This window comes from Pseudorca crassidens, chromosome 1 (assembly GCF_039906515.1).
Source record: "Pseudorca crassidens isolate mPseCra1 chromosome 1, mPseCra1.hap1, whole genome shotgun sequence".
Taxonomy (NCBI): Eukaryota; Metazoa; Chordata; class Mammalia; order Artiodactyla; family Delphinidae; genus Pseudorca; species Pseudorca crassidens.
In genome coordinates, this window is record NC_090296.1 from 102,424,166 (window position 1) to 102,449,017 (window position 24,852).

At 40.8% G+C, this 24,852-nt stretch overlaps 1 long non-coding RNA gene across 1 annotated transcript; it reads right to left on the reverse strand.

The window, feature by feature from the left end:
* Positions 1-905: 905 nt before the first annotated feature.
* On the reverse strand, positions 906-24,014 carry LOC137231333 (uncharacterized). The gene is made up of 3 exons (XR_010946499.1): positions 23,852-24,014; positions 5,381-5,472; positions 906-1,865 (listed from the first exon to the last, which is right to left on the reverse strand). It is a non-coding gene; the product is annotated as an uncharacterized lncRNA (long non-coding RNA).
* Between the last annotated feature and the right edge of the window lie 838 nt (positions 24,015-24,852).

A 24,852-nucleotide genomic window follows, 5' to 3' on the forward strand; every position in this document is an offset into this window, starting at 1 on the left:
TCTGTATTTCATGCCTGCTCCCCCAAAGCATTTGGGTTTGTGACTCTTAGACTGGAGGCATTCTTAAAAGGTCTGGTCTGATTTCTATTCACTGGACATGAAGCCTTTATGATTTCCTGACACAGACCAAACAACGTTTTCTGGTTGGCTGAGTGGCATGTAACAAAAGTTTCACTACCTCCTGAAAATACTTATTTATTCTTTATTAAATTTATTATACCATCCTCAGTACGCATAGCATGACATTCACGTGTTACTGAATTTTATACATTTCAGTCAATAGCATGATAGGATGTATGCTTTTCACTAGCTTTGGAGTTGGAAGAGACTTGAGACAATACCCAGTTGAACTGTTATTCAAACCCAGGTCCCAAATTTTGTTCCACCATCATCCATGTTCCTCTGAGATTCCCTGGGCTTAGAGATGGGTCTGTGATCTCCACTCCATTCAACAAGAGAAGCTTCAAGTTACTTGTTTCACACTGAGTTTCTGCTTAACTCTCTTTTGCTATAAAATAGGGAACTTATCTCACCCTCTCATTTCACAGATGAGAAAATTCAGGGTTAAAGAGGCCCAAAGCTAACAGCTAGTTACTCAATGAAGTGCAATAAGATCTCAGGACTCCAGACTTCCATCCAAGGATTTGGCCTATACACCCACTGAGTCAACAGGCAATTATCTTGCTTGAACCAAGAGAAGTCAGATCATACCCCAGGACCAAACAGATGTAGGCAGACCGGCTTCATGACCAACCCAGAAGGGGCTGAACCTAGAATGCCACTGGTTCCCTCCCAGCTGTGCAGAGGAGACATAAAACCCTTATTATTAGTCCTTCGAAGTTTCCAAACCAGGACTTGAATGAATAAGAAACAGAGAAACATTCAGAAGTTATTTATTTCCCTATTTAACTGAGGCAGCTTGTTTTTTTTTTTTTTTTCCTTAAAGAAGAGGCATCTTGTTCCCTTTAAATCCACTTAGACAAAAACTAGATGTTATTGACAGAAGGCCTGTGAGATGCATCTCAGGTTTTATATGGGGATTTTCATTTTGTCACATCCAGTTTAAGCCACCAGCCTAATTTAATTACAATTAATGAATCACCATTTACCCTGAGGCAAAACCAAGTTTTCTTGCTGAAGAGGTGTTCAGTGCGTAGCATTCAAATTCATGACCTAGACCTCAAATTAACGGGCTGTCCATTAAGAATGGATGAGTGGCTTTGAAGACTGCATTTATCAGTTGTCGACAGTCGTCTCTTGCAGTCCCCAGCGGTCCCTCTGGAAGAGACAATCAGAATGGGAAGATACTACAAAGGGAACATCCAGGGCTACCTAGTGCCAAATGAGGTTTCATTAAAGCACCAGCTTTGCCCTTGTGGGGGTGGAGTCTATGAAGTGGTAGTCAGAAAGAAATCAGCCCGCTGAGAAATGGGATCCTTCCCACAGCAGGGGATGCTTCCATCCTGTGCCCAGCCCCTAAGGTCTTATGGTTTAAAAGAAAGCTAATGGAACCCAAATGGTTCATTGAGGATTTGGTGAGTACCTACTATGTGCCTAAACCTCAAGATATTTAGATAACAATGCCAAGAATGGCAGTATGGTGTAAATATGAGGAATCCAGATCATCTTGCGCTGGGATAGGAAAGAGGTTCGTCTTGGAGTTGTCAGTCGTGCCATGTTTGCCAGGGTTGATTATTCAGCTGGTCTAATTGGCTGGCTTGGTGGCCCTTTCTTCCTTCCATTGCTCCGCTGTCCAAAGAGGTCACCATTCCATGAGAGAAAAAGGTCATTCTTAGAGGCTATAGTTGCTGTGCTTCCCTGCTATAACTCCGATGGTACAGGATTCAGAGACTGAGATGAGCTGGCTGTTGAGAAAAAGCAGAGAAGAGGTGTCTCAGGAGGTCAAAGACTGCCCGGGAAGGTGAGAGGCCTGAGGGTAGACGTTCCTGGCACTGACTTCAGGCTGTACGAAGGCAGTTGCAGTCAGACCCAAGGATGAGCAGGGCCTGCTCTGCCTGGAGGCATGGGACCCTGCTGGTGGTGAGCAGGAATGACTGCTGGTCAGCCTCCCCCACGTTCGCACTTCCCATCTGCAGCCTTTGCTGAGTGGATGCTATGGCCGTGGCTGCTTTGAGAGGAACACTGCTCTCCTTTTATCCCTGTTCGGTGCTTAGTGACTCCCTGCAGTTGTGTGCCCTTAAGGCCCCAGTTGTAGGTTCCACAATGGTCTTCTTCAGCTTCCCTCCTGACTCTGGGATCCCTGGCCTATTCCCATCTCTCCCAAGAAGCTCAAAGCTGAATTTCAACATATCCTTTTCCAATTTCTAACTCTGCTGCTTTCCTATAGTTACTCCCTGATTTGAGCAACTTCCCTTTTCAGGTAGGCAGACCACCCTGCTGCCTCTCTCTCAAATTCTCTGTGGAAGTCCTAACTAGCACATGAGGCTGAAAAGTGGGAATGATGAGCTATGTAGCTAGGAGGAAATGCTCTAACTCTGAGAAATGAAGTTTGTGAAGACTGAACTTGATCTCCTTCCTGATAGCCTCCCTGTTTCCTCTGAGCAGCATCTCTGTTTTCTCTTTCTTATAGCCCATGGCACATTATGAGCTGAGTCTGAATGTTCTATATGACACACAGTCGTTTGTTTAGAGGTGTCACAGAGCAGGGCCTGTGAGATCATATGGAAGCAAACCACCTGCTTCTTGTCCTCAAAGAACTGATCATCTTATTGAGGAAACATCATCATCATTGTCCCCAACACAACAACACATGCAAATGCTCATATTCACTTAAATAGCAAGACAAAAATGACAGGATACAAAAAATATCAAATGAGTGTTCTCAACCTTAAGTGTGGTATGAGTTGGGTGGAGGTAGAGTGTCTGGTTTGTATGGTCAGGACACACTTTATAAAAGTGATTTAAGCTCGTCCACAGAGAGTGTGAGAATTTGATAAGCTGCTTTCAAGTTTGCCATGATACTATAACATATTCTCCACTTATTTAATGTCTGTCTGGGTTGCTTCCTCAGCCAGACTGCAAGTCTTTGTGTGCAGGAGCACTGCCCCATGTTCCATCTGGGTCCTTCTCTCCTACGTCAGCCTCACAGTGAAAAACACAATGTTTTCTTGGACTGTATGCCAGAAACATGCACTGATTTGAATCAGACTAAGCACACCCTGAGACATTCCTGCTGGACTTGTCCACATAGGAGAGAACTTGAGGTCTGAGGCCAGCCTGAGTGAAAAGGATCTTCAGGCAGCAAAGGTCACCTAGACCAGTGGTCCCCAACCTTTTTAGCACCAGGAACTGGTTTTGTGGAAGGCAAATTTTTCCATGGAATGGGGGGGGCGATGCTTCAGGCGGTAATGCGAACGATGGGCAGCAATGGGGAGCAGCAGATGAAGGTTCGCTCGCTAGCCTGCCACTCACCTCCTGCTGTTCAGCCTGGTTCCTAACAGGCTGTGGACCGGGACCAGTCCATGGCCCAGGGGTTGGGGACCCCTTACATAGACCCTCGCAGGAACCGCATAGTTTCCTTTCTCTGAGCAACTGCGGCATACTCAGAAATTCTTCCTTCTAGCTTGTACCCTTCTAGTAAGACCAAAAGAGTTTGTGCTAACACTTCTTATAATAATCATCTGATTACCCATTTTCTCAAGGTAAAATTGTCATGAAACAAGATTTATGGACTCTCACTTGCACAGACACCTTTTAAAACCTTGTACACAATAAATTTTAAACTCCTTTTCTTAAAGAGAGCCCTCCAATTGTATTAGCTTCAGCCCCCAGAAAATTTGGATCTGCCCATGCAATTTATCATTCATTAACTAAATGCTATTCTCATGGAAGTCTCACAACAGTCTACATAATTTGGACTTTATCAAGGGTCCCAGAGAGGTTAACTGAGTTGCTCAAGATCACACAGCAAGTTAATAAAGATATAACTTCTATAAATGAGTTTAGAGCAGAGATGAGATATTCTTATAAATTATCCAAGACTGAACATTGGAGTCTTTTCATTTCCTCTCCCAAACAGTGAAAATGAGAACGTATCTCTGAGTAACATTATGTCTTTCCAAAGCTACCTTTTGCCTATAACATGAGAGGCCTGGGGTTGCCATCCTAGGCTGGCAGGACTCACGGAAGCAGACATTAAATGGAATTTGTGGTTGTGTTTTTGTGCTTAAAGTCTCCCACATTCTCCACTTCGAACTATAGCAGTAAAGGGATAGAAAATAGTGTTGGAGAAGGTGACCTTATTTAAAGACATATCTGGGGCATCCAAACTGTTTATAGTTTCTGAATTTCATTTTGTTTTCTGTCTTTTTCTTTCCTGCAGGGAAGTCACTCATGTTCCATAAAATGGTTCTTTCATACAGGAAGGAAGTGTGCCAACCTCTAGTCGTTCGTGAATGGTTACTCATGCACACATCACATATTCAGTAAGCATGTACTGTGATCCATGAATTATGCGAGGGGCTGGCCACAGCCTAGTCATGAGTGGTGCAGAGTCACAGGCTATCCAGGCAACTCTGTCTCTTTCTGCAAACCCTTAGTCCTCAGATCCCTTAAACTGAGGCCCCTCAGAGGGCCAGGAACTGGCAGACAGGGCCTGCATGAGGAGGCCATGTGGTTAAGGCCTCCAAATGTAGATTTCTGACCTTTTTTTAAGTGATATTTTAGAGATATCATAATAAGACTGAACAAAGATATTCATAATACATTTTGAAACATGTGTCCCATTTTAGACCACGCAACCTACTAGTCATGGACTTGAATGCTGCCTTTAACCACTATGAGCTTTTGCTTCACTCTCTTCTGACACAGATAACAACAGAAATAATAATAATTAATTAATATGGCTATACTTCTTGAATACTATGTAGTTACTGCTGTACTAACCATTTATAAAAATTATCTTGTTTATTTCTACCAAACACTTGTGAAATAGGAACTATCGTTTGTCTCCATTTTATAGATGGGGAAACTGAGGCTTACCAAGAACTAGCCACTTATAAACTGTTTAGATAATGTTGAATATCTAAGGGACAGTCGCATTAAATCCACGTAACAATTTTCCTTTTCCAGATTCAAATTATAAAGCAAACAGGCCTATGTAAATAATATTCAGAGAAACAGTTTCACACCAGAAGCTTTCTCAGAGGCTGGTATCTTACAAATGAGAGCCCCTCTGTTTCTGGGGGCTTTTGTGTTATTTCCAATAATAATTTTCATTTCTGTCTGCTGAGCAAGCCAATAATTGGTGACTTCTCATCTCACTTCCTTGGATGACAAATTACATTACTCTGAATTCCCCATCTCTTTCTAACTCTCTCCGAGGCTGGTGGTCGAAAACAACAAATGAAACTTTGATCACCTGTGTTCATGACAGGAAAACTGGGCTTCTGAGGACCCCTGCTTGCTGGTGACAAGCCCATGGCTTCTGGAGGTCCCAGCTCCCTGGGATTTCTGTGGGGACACAGAGCAGGCAGAAACAAACCTTGAAGGTGTGAGGCTGCATTTGTTTACTGTGGCTGCCATAACATAAACCGCCAAATTAGTTTTTGTGGCTTAACATAATAGAAATTTATTTTTGCACAGTTCTGGAAGTTGATTCTCTCATAGAAGTCCAAGAATAAGGTGTCGGCAGGGCTATGCTCCCTCTGGAGGCTTTATTGGAGAATCCTATCTTGCCTCTTCCTGCTTCTGGTGGCACCAGGTGTTCCTTGGCTATGACTGCATCACTCCAATCTCTGCCTGTCTTCACATGGACTTCTCTTCTGTCTCTTTTAAGGACATCATTGGATGTCCTTTTTATCATTGGATTTTTATCCTTTTTATCATTGGATTTAGAGGCCACCCAGGTAATCATCATCTCAAGATTATTAATGATGTCTGGAAAGACCTTTTCCCAAATAAGAGCACATTCACAGGTACTGGGGTAAGGACTTGGGGATCATCATTCAACCCACTACATTCAACCCAAAAGGTCTATGCAAAGTTCTCTCTGCAAGCTCCAGTTTTTAGCATAGGGGTGGCGAGAGGCTAATATATATCATTAAAGTTGCACAGATACCCTGCTTTTAAATAACTTGGCTATTACTTCCCAGCTTCTATTTTAGCAACAATTATTGAACACCTCCTGTGCTAAGCACTGGGAGCTCAGAGCTAACTTGAACTGCAAGCCTATCCTCTGCTTCTCAGAATCCAGTCAGACAGACTGACAAGGGCACAAATACTTAGGATCCAATGTGGGTTGTTCTCTAAAAGAGGTGTGTACAAAAGGTTCATGTACTGTTTCCAGGGAACATGTAAGAAGGCAGGGCAGGCAGTCTATGTTCTCTTATAATCCAGGCACCTAAGTACTGGTGAGACTGAATGGTCAGGGATCCCACAGCCCAGATACGTTAGAACTAAGGCTTGAACCCAGAACTTCTGACACTTGCTCAGAGGCCACATGCTTCTGTTTTCAACTGAAAAAAAAAAAAAGAGTTTGTCCTCTCAGAAGGCAGATCCCTCATGTTCTTAGTGACTTTTCTTTGGATTTTAGAAACTTTTATTAGATCTGTAGAGCCACTGTGGGGGAAGGTTATATAGATGGGTGGTTATCTAACTTTTCTTTTCTTTTACTTCTTTAACTCTTCCTTTTCTTTTTTGAGTCAGGAAATGCACTGGATATGGAAACCCAGACTATCTCTTGATGTTTTCAAATAGCAATGAGGCAGAAGAGCAAGGTCTTAGGCCAAGAAATAGTATAAACTGTAATTTTACCGTAAACATGTTGCAAATTGACTTTCTTCTCAGCCTTTCCCTCTAGAAGAAGCTCTGTGAAGCCTTTGAGGTGAGCCTTGCTTCAGTCTGCTCCTCTGTCTGCTGTCTCTTATTTGCTCTATTCCTTCATTCAGAGGCTCCATTTGGGAGGAGGCATAGGGATAGACACACAGTGAATTAGCCATGAGTACATAGGGGGTCTTCAGGATTGCGCTCACCCAAGACAGTTCCATTCTGCTCAACAGATTTACTGAGCACCTACCAAGAGTCAGTAATTGTGCTTGGCAATGGGATGCAAAGACAACTAAGGTAGAGGCTCTGCCTTTAAAGAGCTTATTGTTTGATGGACTCACAGGACAGAGACACTTGATGTGCAGAAGGAGCAAGTACACTGGAGAAAAACCCTCTGCCAACGTTCCTACCAGTAGGCCTAAGGGATAGATGGATAAGCCATGACAGGTAGATGAGCTGCAGATGGGTCATATTTGCAGTGAGACATGGAGACTGAGGGAGAGCACATTTCTATACTGCTTATAGAATAATGGGTTGGATTGAACCTGCATATGGCAAAGTTGGGGTCGGGTAATGGCAAAACAATCCCTGACTTCTAAATTCTTTACCAAGCCAGATGATATGGATCAATTTTGCTGCCTCAGAGAATTTTGACATTGAAAACAACCACCCACACCTCCTTTAATAGGAGAGTGTTACAAGAATAAAGGTAGATAATAAACTATTATCCACATTTATTATGCTGCTGATTAAGCTGGGTGAGTCTACTCCTCCAGGCTTGCTGCTTGGCATTTTCTGCCCTGAGACAAATGCCAAAGTGATCCTGTCATGGAGTTTCTCTTGGCCTTGGTCACTTCTTTCTGGGGGTACAGTCTGGTCAATGAGTTGTAGGGAAACTCTACTTTTTAAAAAATGCACATGATTATTTAGAAATTCCAAAAGGAGTTATCACTAAGATCAGTTCTAAGCTGCAGCTTCTTCCTTGTCAAAAGCTATTGTAGCTATTTTTCAGACCCCATAGATTGTGTCACAGAGAGAAGAGACTTTGCTCTTTGTTGTTCAAATACCAGAGAAAGCATTAAAAGTAGAAGATGTTTGTGAAGGGGAAAGGGATAGATGAAACATGCAAGGTGTCCTGGTTGGATAGGACTCCTCAGAAGCCCACTGAGGATATTACAGGGGCTCAGGACAGCATAAGCCCACCTACAGTTGTAGGGCCCTGAGATAGATGTAGACTTCTTCCTTACAACTAGGACTTCTCCTATCTGATTTTAATTTCTGCTGTAGTGCAAAACAGTTTCTTGAACATAGGATGCCCTTCTACTCAGTGGAGAATGAAGGTCAAATGTTGACATTTAACAGGCAGCCAGGAAAGAGACAGTATGTTGATCCTGGGATAAGTGACTGTTCTGAAGCTCTCTTATGCACTTCAAGTCCTCTTAGCCTTGTCTGTCTCTTGTGCCAGCTATTGCTGCAGACACAGTTCTCTGCAGGCTCCCACCAGCTTTGCACAAGTGTGCCCTGGGAGCAACATGCTGAGGCTTGTGCTGCACATGTTGTTCCTGCCCTGGCTCTGCTGTCTTGGGCCACAGGAGCTCACAGGGGCTCAATGAGATGGCCCAACCTATAACTCTCTGTCTTGTAGACTGTCAGAGACTGCAGGGGTTAATGGTGTTGGTGGAGGTTTTGAGAAGACCCAGGAATGAAGAGATAACCTTTCCACTAAGCTCTAGACTTATATATCCTAATTGATTTCTTATATAGCCTAATTGATTTCTCCATCAATTTCTCCACTTGGATATCCAGCAAATATTTCAAATTTTTTTAAAAATGGCCAAATAAAATTTTTTAACTTTTCCTTTTAAGCCTATTCTTTGGTGAATTTTTTTATCTCCATAAATGTCACCACCATAAATATACTCACCTCCTCTGGTCAAAAACTTTAATTCATCTTTTGTCTTCACCCATTACGTCTCATTTATCTACAAGTCCTGTTGATTCCACCTGCAAAATATATCTCAAGTCTGCCCCAGGTTCTTCATTTTCACTGCAGCTACCCTTGTTCAAGACATCACCATCTCTCATTTGGATAACAGGAATAGCCTCTGGACACTGATCTCTCTGGTTCCCACTCTTGCTCCCCAACAGTGCTTTCTTTATACAGTAGCCAAAGGAATATTTTAAAACTATAAATCAAATCATGTCACACTTAAAATTGTTCCCCATCTGGAGCACTGAAAATACCAAATGCTGGAAAGGATGTGGATCAACAGAAACTCATTCGCTGTTAGTGGGAATGCAAAATGGTACAGCAAAAGACAGTCTGGCAGTTTCTTACAAAACTAAATATACTCTTACCATGTAATTCAGGAATCAAGCTCCTTGGTATTTACCCAAAGGAGTTGAAAGGTTATGTCTACACAAAAACCTGCATATGAATGCTTATAGCAGCCTTATTCATAATGGCCAAAACTTGGAAACAACCAAGATATTCTTCAGTAGGTGAATGGATAAATACAATGTAGTATGTCAATCCAATTAAATATAATTCAGTCTTAAAAAGGAATGAGCTATCAAACCGTGAAAAGAGTGGAGGAAATCACTAAGTAAAAGAAGCCAATCTGAAAAGGCTATATACTGTATGATTACAACTATATGACATTCTGGAAGAGGCAAAACCATGGAGACAGTAAAAAGATCAGTGGGTATCAAGAGTTCAGGAAACTGAGGGAGAAAGGAAGGGATTAATAGGTGAAGCATGGGATTTTTAGGGTGGTGAAACTATTCTGAATGATACTGTAATGGTGGCCATTGTACATTTGTCCAAACTCATACAATGTACAACACCAAGAATGAACCCTAATGTAAACTGTGGACTCTTGCTGTCTGATCACACTGACCTTTAGTGTCTCCGGAGCACATGCTCATTTTTTACCTCAGGGCCTTTGCACATATTGTAACCTTCTGGTGGGGAACGTTCTGCCCCAGATAGTGCCTGATTGACTCCTTGTTGTTGCGCAGGTCTCTGCTTTTTGTCACCTCCTTAAAGAGGCTGTCCCTGATGACCATCCAAACTAGGATATCCCCTTATTCCTGCCCTGCCGCTGCTATTGGTTCACTATGTTTTGTTGTCTTCTTAGCATGCATTCCAATTCAAAAGTATCTTATTTATTCATGTTTGCTTCATCCCTGCCGTAAACCCTGGCATATCATGGAACCTCAATACGTATTTGTTGAACTTGTGGCATAGGAAATAAAATAAAGTTTTAGATAAGATTTACCCTAAGGAATCATTCAGAAAATTGCACAAGTACTTATTTTATTTATGTCTCTATCTCTGTCACATCAAATGGCTCTGATCCATAACATCATGGTGAGGGAAGAGACCAAATTAGTATCATTCATTCAAAATATAGCCCAGTGTCCAGCATTGTGCTTGGTGCACAGTAAGTGCTCGGTAATTATCTGATGAAAGAGTAGATAAATGAATAAATAAATGAAGGAAAAACACACAAAATAATAACATCTATTTTCACCTATGATTTCACTAAAGTTAGTTTTTTATGTCATATAAAAGGATGACAACTCAGTTGCATTTTTCAACATTTGACTTAACAGAGATACACTCAGAAATTTTATAATTAATAGATAGACCATTTCCTCTCCTTTGTACCCTCAGTCCAATCAGTCACCACTTCTGGTAGCTTCTACCTCCTGGATATCCCTGTGCACTGCTCTTGACTCCCATAATCTCTACCTTTGCTTAAGCCTTAGGGCTTCTTGCCTGGGTGATTGGTCTCCCTGCTGCCAGTCTTTTTGCTCTCTGATCCCTCCTCTCACAGCTGCACAGAAACACCTTTCCAAATCACAAATCTGATCGTGTCACTCTCCTGATTAAAACACTTCTAGGATGTGTTAGCTTCATCCTTAGCTTCTAGGATGAGGCTCAAACTTCTCCATCTCCCGTTAGCCCCATCTTCTGTCATACCTCCAGTCACAGTGACCTTTAGTTCCCCAAACAGCACACAGGTTCACGCCTCTGTGTGACATTGCTTTGGTTTCCTCAGTGTAGAATTCCTTTCCTTCCCTGCCCATTCTTCCAAACTCTCCATTCAAACTTCTTCCCACAAGTCCTCCCCAGTGTTCCCTGATCTCCCCACCCCTGTCTTACTGAGATCCCCACTTCTGTCACACACACTGTCTTACATAGAGCAACTTACTCGCTAAGTGGTCTTGTGCAAGTGACTTAATTGCTCCCTCTCTGCCTCAGTTTCTTTATCTGTAAACCGGGAATAATAAAAAGGGCATTGTGAATGACATGTAAAGTGTTTTTTAAAAAAAAGACTGGACTTTATATATGTAGCACTTTTCATATTGTATATAATTATAAATTTACATTGCCCTCTTCTTCTCTGGAGTCACCCTTTCTACTCCCTGCCTACCAAAACAAATGAGCTTCAAGTTTCTGTATCCTGGTGGTTAGGGTCTTCTCTCGGCCCAGGGAGAATAAATACAGGTTTGCTTTGCAAAGTCTTAGCTTATAGAGGAAATAAGTAAAGCTAGATTTTTCAGGAGAGATAGACAGTATCCCTAAGACAAGGGATGTCATGTGTCTGTAAAGGAGTTGGAGGGGGGGCTTTGTCTCATTCCCACCTCAAGGAGGTTGGATGGGGAATGGTGCTGGCTACCTGGCCACCAAGCTGTGGGTGGGAACCATGGTGAAAGAGCCGCTGGCCCACTATTGATGCTACGTGAATAGAGTTGCTAACTTGTCTTAGTGATGTGACCCAAGACCAGCGGTCATTCTCCCAGGGGGCAATACTATAACTGCCTCAAATTCTTGTATAACCCTAAGGAGGTGAAGGGATCTCCCTAACATGACTGAAATTTAAAACATCACAAATCTTTGAATAAATGTTCAGAGCCATACTTGATTTCATTTAGAACATATAAAGCTTAATTGAAGTCATTTTTTTCACCTGAGTTATCTGGAACAAATTTATACTCCTCCCATTTATGTGCAGTGTAACTCTCTGTATGTGCATGTGTGTATTTGTTAGTCTGTATGTCATAGTATATGTGATATGAGAAGAAATGGCAGGTATTAAGAGTTGCAATATTTATCAAATAAAAATACCAGATGTACATTTACATTTAAATTCCATATACATATGAATAATTTTTTAGAATAAGAATATCTCATGCAATATTTGGGATGTACTTATATAAAAATTTATTCATTGTTTATCTGAGTTCAAACATAGCTGGGTTCCTGTATTTCATTTGGCAACCCTAGCAGGTATGTGTGTCTATGTGTGCATGTGTATATATGTGTGTGTGCATGTGCATGCATGCAGCTGCATGTATGGGGGCTGGGAGACTCTGCTTGCAGTATTAGATTAGAAACTTAATTTACTTTTTCTCTTGTTTAACATGGCTAAAAATTAAAGACCTTATAGAAACATACACAGGGAACAGTGCCTGACATAGTACAATAACTGAATGTTTTCAGATTCCCTGAGCTCTCTTAAAGCATACTGAGCCAAGTCAAGCATATAAAAACTTATTTGGCCAACTTCTGTGTCCCATCTCCTTCCCATTTTTTTCTCCTTCTCAGTGGGGTCACCTTTACTTTGATTCACAATTTCACGAGGACAACAGCACTTAACAATGGTATCTGTTATTTTGTATTATCAAGCATAGATAGATGCATCTAGAAAAAATGAAGCTCATGCAAGGACAACAAGTGTAAGTCAAAACTGCTCCACATAAACCGGTTGACCCAGTCTTACCAGGACTTCAGTTTTAAGACCTTCCCTGCATCTGCTTACGTTCCTGACCTTTTCAGGTTGGGTGTCATTATCCCTGACATAACCCATAGAAAGACAGCTTTGCTGGATTCAAAGGTGCATTTCAATAAAAGGAATAGCCTGTCTCTCTGGATAACTATGATACTCAAGTCAGCTTATATAGAGGAGTCCATTCCCATAATCTAGGGCTATTGTTCAAATTCCTCCTCCTCCTGGGCAGTTTGGTAGCATTCTGGGGATGGTATCTGTAGTGTGTCCCAACTTTTCCAGCTTAAATAGCTCAGTCCCCACAGCTGGCCCTACCAGTTGCTTCTGCAGTAGGACAATGCTTGGACCTGGGCATTTAGCAAGGTTTCTTCCACAGACTTGGGCTGATCAGTGCTTCATTGATCTGTCTCATCCCTGCATTATTCTTTCTCTTGACTACCATGCTACTGGAAGAATATTAAAATATCCATGGATTAATTAGTCCTGCCCTCATAAGCCAATCATTGAATGATTTCAACTGCATATTTGCAAAAGCTAGCGGTCTCTTTGACTTGAATCTCTGTGTTAGGGCCTCTTGTTGTGGTCATAATCCCTCTAGGTTTATGCCGTTGCTACTTCAAAGGGCCAATCATCTTGGATGATTCCACAGTAAAGACTTAAAGTTTGTCTGCAAGGCCAGATGGAAAGAGCTCTTTTCCAGCTGACTTGGTTTTATCAGCCACAATAACAGCCAGTCAATGAGCTATCTATGGACTCATGCATGGATGATCCAATTCAGTTGTTAAGGTGCCTGAAATAACATCATCTCATTGATTGCTTCACCATTAATGACAATCAGCTCTTATGATGCCCCAAAATAGCTATTAGATTGGGAACTTTTCAATAGAGTCATAATCATGGCAGGTACGTAGATATGGCCCAGATGGGTCCCACGGGATGCTTCCTTACCTTAATTCCAAAAGATGAGCTTTCCTGATTGTGATTATAATAAGGGAATGCATTGTGTGTGAAGGGCTGGGGAGATGGAGGGTGTCAGCCACTTTAGGATGAACAATCCTTTTCTCAGTGAGCACAGGTGAGGTTCTTCCTTTGGTCAGTGATCACAGCAAAGGGGACTCTCACTATTTCTAATTTTCATAATTACCATAAACTTATAGTAGTCACTTCATTTCTCACAGAGACCTACTTGTTCTCTCAAATCCAGATAAACTGGCAATGGCAGCTGAAATAATCCATAATTTTAACAACTGTATTGAATCAACCACAAAGGAGCTGAGTCAATGAAAAGTGATTGCCCACAATCTGCTCTTTTTTTCCCATTTTGTTTCAAATGGAAGCAAACATGTATATATATTGTTTGTATTTATCTGATTTATGATCATTTGTTTCTTGTTTGAATAGAAATGAGCAAGTCTGGTCCATTTACTCATTCAGGAAAAGAAAGTGTTTTACACTCAGAGGTCCAAAATGTACTTCATATTATTTTTAGAAGTGGGTAGAAAATAAATTACACATTTTTTAAGAATAAAAGGAGTTTCAAACCCTGAAATTACATTGAAACATTAAATTTATAGAAAAATATAGGAGAACGTATCCAAAAAGCCATTTTGTATGAGAAAAGAAAATCTTTGTATAATGAGTGCAGAATAAGTACAGAAAGCATGAAAATGGAAACATACAAAGTAAAAACATTTAAAAGCATTGAAGTGCAAATACATAAATTATTTTTCCACTTGGAAAACAAAAACTAATGTATTATATTGGTTACATATATATCTATAGATAGATAGATACACACATATATATATATACATATATATATATATATCTTCAGGCAAAAATATGATTTTCCAATTTGGGCCTTTTGGTTATAGGGAAATTTGATCAGATTCTGGAGGGTGAAGAAACAGAAGCAAAGGAGCTAAATTCTCCCATAGGTAGTTTGTAGTTAGTCTCTCCTGTTAAAGGACATATCCCTGATAAATGCAGGCTCAGAGCTACTTTTTACTATTCCTGGTAGGCTCTGTGCATTTCTCTTGACTCTCCACTTCTCAGTGTACCTACTGAGTTAAACTTGACTACAGAAATCAACTTCATATACTTGAAGAAATGATAACATTTTATTTTACCATAGATGTCACAAATGTTGGTACTGTCATCAGATAACATTCTCATAGGGGGAAAACTGCTTTGTTTGACCAGACAACAAATTTTCTTTTGAAAATTCAAAGTATATTAAGGAACAACTGGTATTTATAGTCTTCGGATTATAGAATATTTTTCTTTTAACTAAAAGAAGGACTCCACTGTGCTCTGAAATTGCAAAAACCAACAGGCTCTGGGACAGTTTATGCTGTCCAGAGGAATACTTGTTAAAGGAATACTTGAGCTGCAAGGTGAGTGGTCCTCATGCAGAACAAGCCACACCTCAGAGGCTCGATTCAAGACGGACTTGTTCCAGTAGCTATGCTTTTGCTTCAACTAACATCCCAAATCCTCTATTCTTGTTCTTTCTTTCCATTCAGCACTAACTTTGTTACTCACTGGCTGTATGATCCTGGGGGGAGGAATTTATTTCCTCTGGGACTTAGTTTTTCCATCTGGAAAACAAGGATTTGAGGCTTGCTCAGTGGTTCACAACCATTCATTTTGATGGCATCACCTTAATGGATACTGTTCATATGGGTACTCACCTTGGTGACCCCAGATGTAACAAAGCTCAGGGTACTACAACAATTTGTCAGTTGCTCTGTGATGGTGAACCAATGTGTTGTTGGCTGTGGAAAAGGTAAGGTGTCAGCTGCAACAACCATTTTTTCCCATTTCACTGTGCAAATGACTAAGAATGAAGTTCCTATAGGTATAACATAGAATGATCTCTAATTTAAATAAAATTTTTAAGGAAATAATGTCCAACTTTCGTACTCTATCTTACTTAACAAACTACTTCTCACATTCCTCCCAACTCTTTAGAAGACATTAGTGTTTGGTGATTTTATAAAGAGGAAATATAGTGCAGTATCTCAGCAATGAGGTTAATAAATTGCTGTTACAACAAATAAGGGATCTCACAAACATAGTACTGAGAAGGATAAACCAGGTACAAAAGATAAATATGGCATGATTCCTTCTACACAGAGTTAAAAACAGACAAAGTTAGACAGAGACATTGGACTAGTAGTTAGTTATGTTAATGAAGAGTTATGACTGGAGAGGCAGGAGGTAGTTTCTGGAGTTCTGGGAAAGTTCTATTTCTTTATCTGGGTAGGGGTATGTGTTTGCTTTGTGAAGATTCATCACACTCTAGACTTAAGATTTGAGCACTTTCCACATAGATATATTTAGTTAAAATGATTCCGTAAATAAAAGGTACACAGGGCTAGATATCCTAAAAGGGAAAGACAGCAGAGAAAAATAACCTTATCTGTTGAGTGTTTACCATGTGCCAGGCACTGGTGAAATATTTGTGGATACATTATCTCATTTAATTCTCATGACACTATTCAAATGCTATTATCCCCAGTTTACTGATGAGAAAACCACAGTACAGTAAGTTCCCTACATACAAACCTGCAAGTTGTGAACTTTCAAAGATGCAAACGTGCGTTCACATGTCTAATCACATGTCCGTTCACATGTCTGGCGTACATTGTCACGTGCGTGCATCCTCTACAAATGGTTGTGCTTTTGTGTACTTTACTGTACAGTACTCTTGCTGTGCAACACAAGGAGCTTACTAATGAAGACCTGATGGAGTTGGAGGCCCAGAGAAAGGACAGAGAGAGACAAGAGGAAGAAGAAGTAACTGAAGAACCCAAGAGATTCACGACACGGGAAACGGCAAGGGGATTTTCTTTATTTGAGGTGGCACCGTTAGTTTTTGAGGCACAGGACCTGAATGTAGAACAGTATACAAAGGTTGCAGAAGCCCTTCAGAATGCAATCCAGTGCTACCGTGTTATCTATGACACGAAAAAAAGAACTACTACCCAGACATCACTGAATCGTTTTATCAAGAGGGTAGGTAGAAATGAGTCCAGCAAGAAACCAGAACCTGTGCCATCAACGTCAGGCATGAGTGAAATTGCACCTTGCCCTCTGTCTCCTATTGCTGACGATCCTTCAGCTCTACCATCTCCCACCTCTTCTCCCTCCTCCAGTCAGTAACTCTTCTTGCCTGTTCACTTGATGCCAGCGCCTGTATGCCAGCTGTTGTACTGTACTACTGTACTTTTCAAGGTACTGTACTGTAAGATTAAAAATATTTTCCTTATTTTTTCGTGTTTGTTTTTTATGTATTATTTGTGTGAAAAGTATTATAAACCTATTACAGTACAGTATTATATAGCCAATTGTGTTAGCTGGGTACCTAGGCTAATTTTGTTGGACTTAAGAACAAATTGGACTTAACGAACACGCTCTCGGAATGTAACTCGTTCGTATGTAGGGGACTTACTGTACAGAGAGATAAATTAATATGTCCAAGGTCCATGCAGATAGAGACAGGTGACAAACCTCAGACTTTTGGATGCAGGGCGATTGCTCTGACCACCGCAGTGCAGGAAACGATGCACTCATTGTGTCATGGGCCCCAGTGTGTGTGTTGGCGAGGGAGGTCATTTACTGTCCTGGAACCTCAGTTTCCTCCACTGCCTCTTTTAGCTCCCACATTCTAGCTTCATCTTGATTTGCTAACAGATTCACTTGTCTCTCCACTTCCCCTTTTGACCTTGGTCACCTCCCTCAAAAAAACCCTCCAGTTACAGTCCAGTGATTTATTAGCATACAAATAGAACTTTAGCCTAAAAGTACAACTGCAGAATCATTTTTTTCCCTTTGTAGGCCTATGGAGTGCTGCATATGGAGGGATTGCCTGAATGTGTTCTGCTGGAATGTTGTTATCATTTAACACAATTCTGTCAACCTTTTTTTTTTTTTTAACATCTTTATTAGAGTATAATTGCTTTTCAATGGTGTGTTAGTTTCTGCTTTATAACAAAGTGAATCAGTTATACATATACATATGTTCCCATATCTCTTCCCTCTTGTGTCTCCCTCCCTCCCACCCTCCCTATCCCACCCCTCTAGGTGGTCACAAACCACCTAGCTCATCTCCCTGTGCTATGCGGCTGCTTCCCACTAGCTATCTATTTTACGTTTGGTAGTATATATATGTCCATGCCACTCTCTCACTTTGTCACAGCTTACCCTTCCCCCTCCCCATATCCTCAAGTCTGTGCTCTAGTAGGTCTGTGTCTTTATTCCCGTCTTACCCCTAGGTTCTTCATTACCTTTTTTTTTTTTTTCTTAGATTCCATATATATGTGTTAGCATACGGTATTTGTTTTTCTCTTTCTGACTTACTTCACTCTGTATGACAGACTCTAGGTCCATCCACCTCACTACCAATCAATCAATTTCGTTTCTTTGTATGGCTGAGTAATACTCCATTGTATATATGTGCCACATCTTCTTTATCCATTCATCTGTTGGTGGACACTTAGGTTGCTTCCATGTCCTGGCTATTGTAAATAGAGCTGCAATGAACATTTTGGTACATGACTCTTTTTGAATTCTGGTTTTCTCAGGGTATATGCCCAGTAGTGGGATTGCTGGGACGTATGGTAGTTTTATTTGTAGTTTTTTAAGGAACCTCCATACTGTTCTCCATAGTGGCTGTATCAATTTACATTCCCACCAATAGTGCAAGAGTGTTCCCTTTTCTCCACACCCTCTCCAGCATTTATTGTTTGTAGATTTTTTGATGATGGCCATTCTGACCGGTGTGAGGTGATACCTCATTGTAGTTTTGATTTGCATTTCTCTAATGATTAATGATGTTGAGCATTCTTTCATGTGTTTGTTGGCAATCTGTATGTCTTCTTTGGAGAAATGTCTATTTAGGTCTTCTGCCCATTTTTGGATTGGGTTTTTTGTTTTTTTGTTATTGAGCTGCATGAGCTGCTTGTAAATTTTGGAGATTAATCCTTTGTCAGTTGCTTCATTTGCAAATATTTTCTCCCATTCTGAGGGTTGTCTTTTGGTTTTGTTTATGGTTTCCTTTGCTGTGCAAAGGCTTTTAAGTTTCATTAGGTCCCATTTGTTTATTTTTGTTTTTATTTCCATTTCTCTAGGAGGTGGGTCAAAAAGGATCTTGCTGTGATTTATGTCATAGAGCCTTCTGCCTATGTTTTCCTCTAAGAGTTTGTGTCTGGCCTTACATTTAGGTCTTTAATCCATTTTGAGTTTATTTTTGTGTATGGTGTTAGGGAGTGTTCTAATTTCATACTTTTACATGTACCTGTCCAGTTTCCCCAGCACCGCTTTGCTGCGTTCTTGCCACCACCCAAACAGGGGCTGGGTTCCCTAAACAAGGCGCTGCTGGGCTGCATCCTGTTCATTAGATAATGCCTTTTGAGCAATGCATCCCAGCACTTGAGGCAGCTCCCAGCAGAACAACCTGCCATTTGTGATGCCTTCTTCAGGTTAAACATTTTAGATTAATCAATAAGTAAATGGCAAATAAATGGCATGAGCCCTGTGTCCAATATAAATGAGATCAAGGGAAGAAGCAGAAAAGGGCAGTTTCGGCATTGTCCAATACGCCTTGAGCAGCGCTCCCTTCAGCTCTGTCTACTTGAGGTGAAACATCCAGATGAAAAGTGAACAATGCAGTGCATCATCCAGATGTTTTAGAGCATCAGGGTGTCTGGCGTCCTTTACCTTAACACACTGACTTCATTTTGAGATGCCAAAGGTGCTATTGTTCTGAATCTCTGTCACCCAGAAGAAAGGTCGTGACTCTGGTGAGACATTCTCCTTCCTACAATATAAATCTAACCAGCTAGCCTGGGGAATAGAGGGACGAAAATTCGAGGCCAGCACAGAAGCATCTTAGCTTTGAGAATTTGCCAAACACTGCCAAATACACGTTTCATAAGGAGTTCCCTTCATTTCTCCCAATTCCTTCTGCTAATTTACCTCAGTTACACTTTTCAGATGTGTATAACATATTTTTGAGGAAAAATATGTCATAGCCAAAAGAGCTGACCTTCGTGCATTTTCAGACTCTGTGCTGTGTCCCTGACAAATGAGACACCAAGGCCTTTCCATATTCTGTTTGGGGGTCTATTGGCTGAGGAATCCTTGTTCATCCCACCTGCCTGGCATCTAGGATCATGATGAATTGTGTCCAACTCTAGCCTCAGATTGTTTTTTAACATTTAATTTAGTTTCTTCCTGTGCTTGGGTGAACATGGCCATGTTATGGATTTCTGCTCTAATGTACACCAGCAGGCTGGAAGAACAAGCCTCAGCAAGCTGTGGAAATTAGAGAGGCTGGATCAATAGGCAAGGTCACGACCCCCCGGCTCCGATTCTGTACACTGTCCTGAAATTCTCTCCCTTGAAAATCCTCCTGCTGCTTCTAATGTGAAGCCATGTGTATTCCCAGAGAGGAATTCATGTAAACAGCCTACCCCAGCCTCTCACATCTCAGGGATCACAAACACTGAAAAATTTGTGTAAACAACAGTCTAGGAATATAAACATCTGGGCATTCGCTTTATGTGCCGTTTGTTAACTCCATTGTCCAAAGACCCTTTCAGAGGGAGCACAAATAGATGAGGACAAAGAGAAAGCAGACCTGCCAATTCTGGAGCAAACCTCTAAGAAATTATCTTTTATCATACACCTACCTCAAACAAAAGGCACAATCTTCCGTGCCTATGCCTTGACATTTTTATAGAACACAGAATGGTAAAAAATCAAACTGATTTAAACTCTCAGGAATATCCCTGGTCTCAGTGAAATATAGATTGAGGAGAAAATACTTGAAAATATTTTAAAAGGTAACAGATGCCAATAATACTGCAAATTTAGATCTTGTCAATATAAAGGAACTGCCTTTTCAAATACAAAGCAATATTCCTAAAAGACTAGTTTTCCATCTGGAGATTTAGAAGTTTATGTTGTTCAGACTTATAATTTTCCTGGATGGAAATAACTAATGCATCAAAACTTCAAACCTGCAAAAGCAAACCTGCTACTGGTAATTTATCATATTCACTAATCACTGGTTCCAAAATGACCTGACATCAGAATGATCAATTTAAGGGAAAAAAAATCTTAAAGGTCTGTCTTTTGAGGAGAAGGTTAAGGGTGTGAAAAAAAATGGGAGAAGAAGGGAGGTTCAGGTCGGGAAGAAGAAAATGCAGTCCCAAGAGCCCCTTTTCCTCTGTAATGTGGGTGCCACTTTCACTTTGTAACTCTGAAGCTGCATAGCCCAGAGAAGGGGGATCTCTTTTATTTGGAGAGTAAATTCAGTATGTGATAAGGCACATCCTTATCTAAACCCCTATGCAGGAACAACAGCAGAAGCACTTTCTGTACGGCCCAGTAATTCTATAGTGTTTGGTAGTTTTGCTTCAGAATTTAGAAAAAGGTTTGTATTCAGAAGAGGTATCCTTCTGTTTCATTTTTGAGAAACCACTTAGTCAGTCTCCTGTCTTTCTATTATATCAGAGATCTTAGACAAAATAACATCACACTTTAAATGTTCCGATGGAAAATTAGTTTATTGAGATATTGCTTTGTACTTGAGAATGTATATCCTTGCTGCCAAAGGATATTATTTGCAAGAACTTGAGAAAATTAAGAGGTTTTCTTTGCAGCACAAGGATTAAATGCAAAACGGAGTGAATTTGCATTTTGCTAGCACTTGATTTTAAAGGGGAAATATACACATATATCTTACTTTCTATGGAAGTGCTAAAAGAATCACATTTGTTCCTATCCTATAGGAATAGCCTCAATTAAAGATCTATATATGAACGGGGATTGGGTGACGATTGGTGAAGGAGTGATTTAGAAGACACAAAAAGGCAAGAGATGAGGATTTACTACTACTGCTACTATGTTTTCTACTCCATTTCTAAGTGGAGGCTTTCAGTTTAAAAATAAAGTTCAAGTTTGATGACAACGGCAGGTCACAAAGAGTATTTTGGATGAATAAGTGGCAATGTAGAATAATAAAGTCTATAGCAGGATCCAGACTAAACTCAAAAGTATCTTCTCTTAGGCGAAATATTTACCATGTCAGTTTTTCAGATGATGCACCTAAGATCTTGAGACATTTAGATGTCTGGTCCAAAGTCTTCCAGTGAGGGGTACAGAATAGACTAGAATTTTGTGTTTCTGCTTCTTGATATAGGGCTTAACCTTCATATAAGGCTGTGTCCCATTTCAGGGATCTACAGGATTCTACCCCCTAACACACATTTAGAACTCTACCACAATAAAGGGTTCTGTCCCAATACAGGGCTCGATTCATAATATAGGGCTATACCCTCCTGTACAGGGATTTGCCTCTGTTCTGGCAATTTAACACTGTGTAACAATTTACCCCTAAAATCAGTGGCTCAAAACATAAACAGGATTTATTTGTTCATGAATCTATGATTCAGACAAAGCTTAATGTATATAGCTTGACTGTGTCTCACGTGGCATCTTCTGGGGCATATTGTATCATCTGGAGCTTCTTCAATCAAACTGGCTGTTGGCCGCAGCCTCAGTTCCTTTCCATACGTCCTTTCCACCTGGGCTAATTTGGGCTTTCTCACAGCATGATGGCAGGCCTTGTCAGAGTGGAGTGGGCAGGCGTCACCCAAAGATCTAGCCTTGGAAGCCACATAGCATCCCTTCTGCCTTAAGCTATTAGTTGAAGCAAACAGAAGCCCCTGCCCAAATCCGAGAGAAGAGAACACAGACCTCACTTCTCAGTGGGAGGAGCCTCAATATCACATTGTAAGGTGAGCAAATGGAATGGGTGATATTGTTGCTTGTAGGAAAATACAGTCTGTCACAATCTGCCTTCTGGCCACAACAATTCAAATCCCACACATGCAAAATTTTCTCATGCCCTCTCTCTGAGCCCCCAAATCTCAACCTATTAAGGCCTCAGCTTTAAGTCCAGGATCTCTTTGTCTAAATTAGGTTCTGATGAGCAGGAGGCTTTTCCAGTGTGGTTACTCACTCTGCTCCTAGAGCACTGGTCCTCTTGATATTAAGCCCTGTGAAGTTATGAAGAGACATAACTCTGCGTGGAAGGATAGCTCATTTCTGCTCCACTTGGCCTCAAATAGGGTGGCTCTAAGGCTGGGGACTGGAATCATCTGAAGTGTCATTCACTCACATGCCCAATAAGTGGATATTGGCAGGAGGCCCTCAGTTTCTCTCCAGATGAGCCTTTCCATGTGGTTTCTTTGCGTGGTGAGCTTGGGCTTCCTCACGGCCTGATGGCTGGCTTTCCCAGAGCAAACATCCCAGAGTGAGCTAGCTGGAAGCTATCATCTTTTTGTGAGCTGGCCTCAGAAGTCACGGAGCATCACTCTGCTGCACTCTATTGGTTGGAGCAGCCTCAAGTTCTGTCCAGATTCAAGTGGAAGAGCCCTAGGCTCCAGTCTCAGTGGGAGAAGCCTCAAAATTACATTGTAAGAAGAGCAGGGGGGATGGGAGGCATCATTGTCATTTAGGGAAATGCAGTCTGCTGAAATGGGCTGCCTTGCAGATCAGTGAACTCCTTTTCACTGGGGCCATTCACACTGAGACTAAATGACCAGCAGCCAGCAGTGATGTAGAGGGGATTCTGTTATGGGTAGAAGGTTTGACTATATGACCTCTGATGTCTCTTCCAAATCTCAAATTATATGACGCTGTGAAAAAGTCAATTGAACCCAGGTAATTTAAAGATCTCAGGGAATGGAATTGTATAGCCCTGTGACATAAGAAAAGGGACAGGGGAAATGGATGTATAGATAAATAGAACGGGCCAAGAATGCAGTTCTAAGACAGTCTGTGTCCAAATATTAGGACCGTGTCTACTAAAAAGAACAAAATGCCATGACCTCAGCCAGAGTGCAGGGGGATACTGTCCAGGCTGGTGAGGAAGGTGGCAGCTCATCTAGGAGTTTACATTAAGGACTAAAACCAGAATGAACCTGAAAGCACGCAGAGAAAAGGAATGTACCTTCTGCTGGTCTGGAAGGCAGACACATGCAAAAAGTTGTGAGCCTTTAGATCAATAAGAGTTAAATGTGATTGTGTGTGTGAAACGACTTTATAAACTGTAAAGTGATGTATCAATTTGTTTATTGTGTTTGGGACTTTCATTCATACAGCAGAGACTTTTGTATCATTCATACAGCAGAGACTTTTGTAAACAAAGCTGAACCCTCTCTTGCTCTCTATCCCACACATGGATTGCTTACCTTCGGTCAGATCATCTTTCCATGAAGTGGTTTGTCTGTGTGCTTCCTGTGAGATCCTTTCTTAATATTCTCAGTCAATCAATCAGTTTGGTTAAAATATTGGCTCCTAACCAATGGCAGGGGTTGTGTCAGTGGGCACAGCCTCAGAGGATATTGCTCTGGGTCTGCGTGTTGTCTCTTATCGCATCCTCTTCTCATCAGTTTTTCAAAACCAGGCACTTTTTCTGCTGCTCTTCACTGGGCTGGCTTCCAACAGTACCTTGCTCTGGGGCAGAACTGTAAGGGCAAATGCATAATTCAGTGGTTTGTACTTTGCATCTATTAACCATGGGACCAAATGCAGGAATGACACAATGGTGAGGCTTTTGCTTAGATAGTGTTTTTTCTGAGTGAGGCTTAACATTCAAACCAATTTATAGTTCCTTTGCATAGTAGATAAGTATCATAATAGTCTTTTAATAGATGACTCAACGGAAACACATACATTATAAGGTCGATGTCACTGCAAATTATTACAACAGGTCCAATTCAAGGGTCCTAACTCTCTATATCTAAATTTTACTACTAGCTTATACATAGTACATAGTAGGTATTTAAAAATATCCATTGAACTTTATATTATCAATAGGCAATTAAATAAAATGCAACTTCAAGGGTTTTTTAAAATCCAAGACTGACTTGAAACAGACCCATTCAACTGGTTTGAAAATCTGGCAGAATGATAACCATTATGTTTCCATTGGATAAATGATGGCAGTTAGATAAGGTCTCAACTTTATGCTAGGTTTGAAAGTAGAGATAGAGCTAAACCTTTATTTAGCTTTATTGTGCGAAACCTTTATTTCTTTTCTATACCTTACACTTAAATATCTTTTACAAAGTACAAATATTCATGATTTTATTAATTCAGAGAATAAGCCTTGATGATCAGTTGGCATAAATATCATTCCCATTTAAAAGATGGGAGTCAAAAGGGTAGAAGTGATTCACTGGGAATTAGA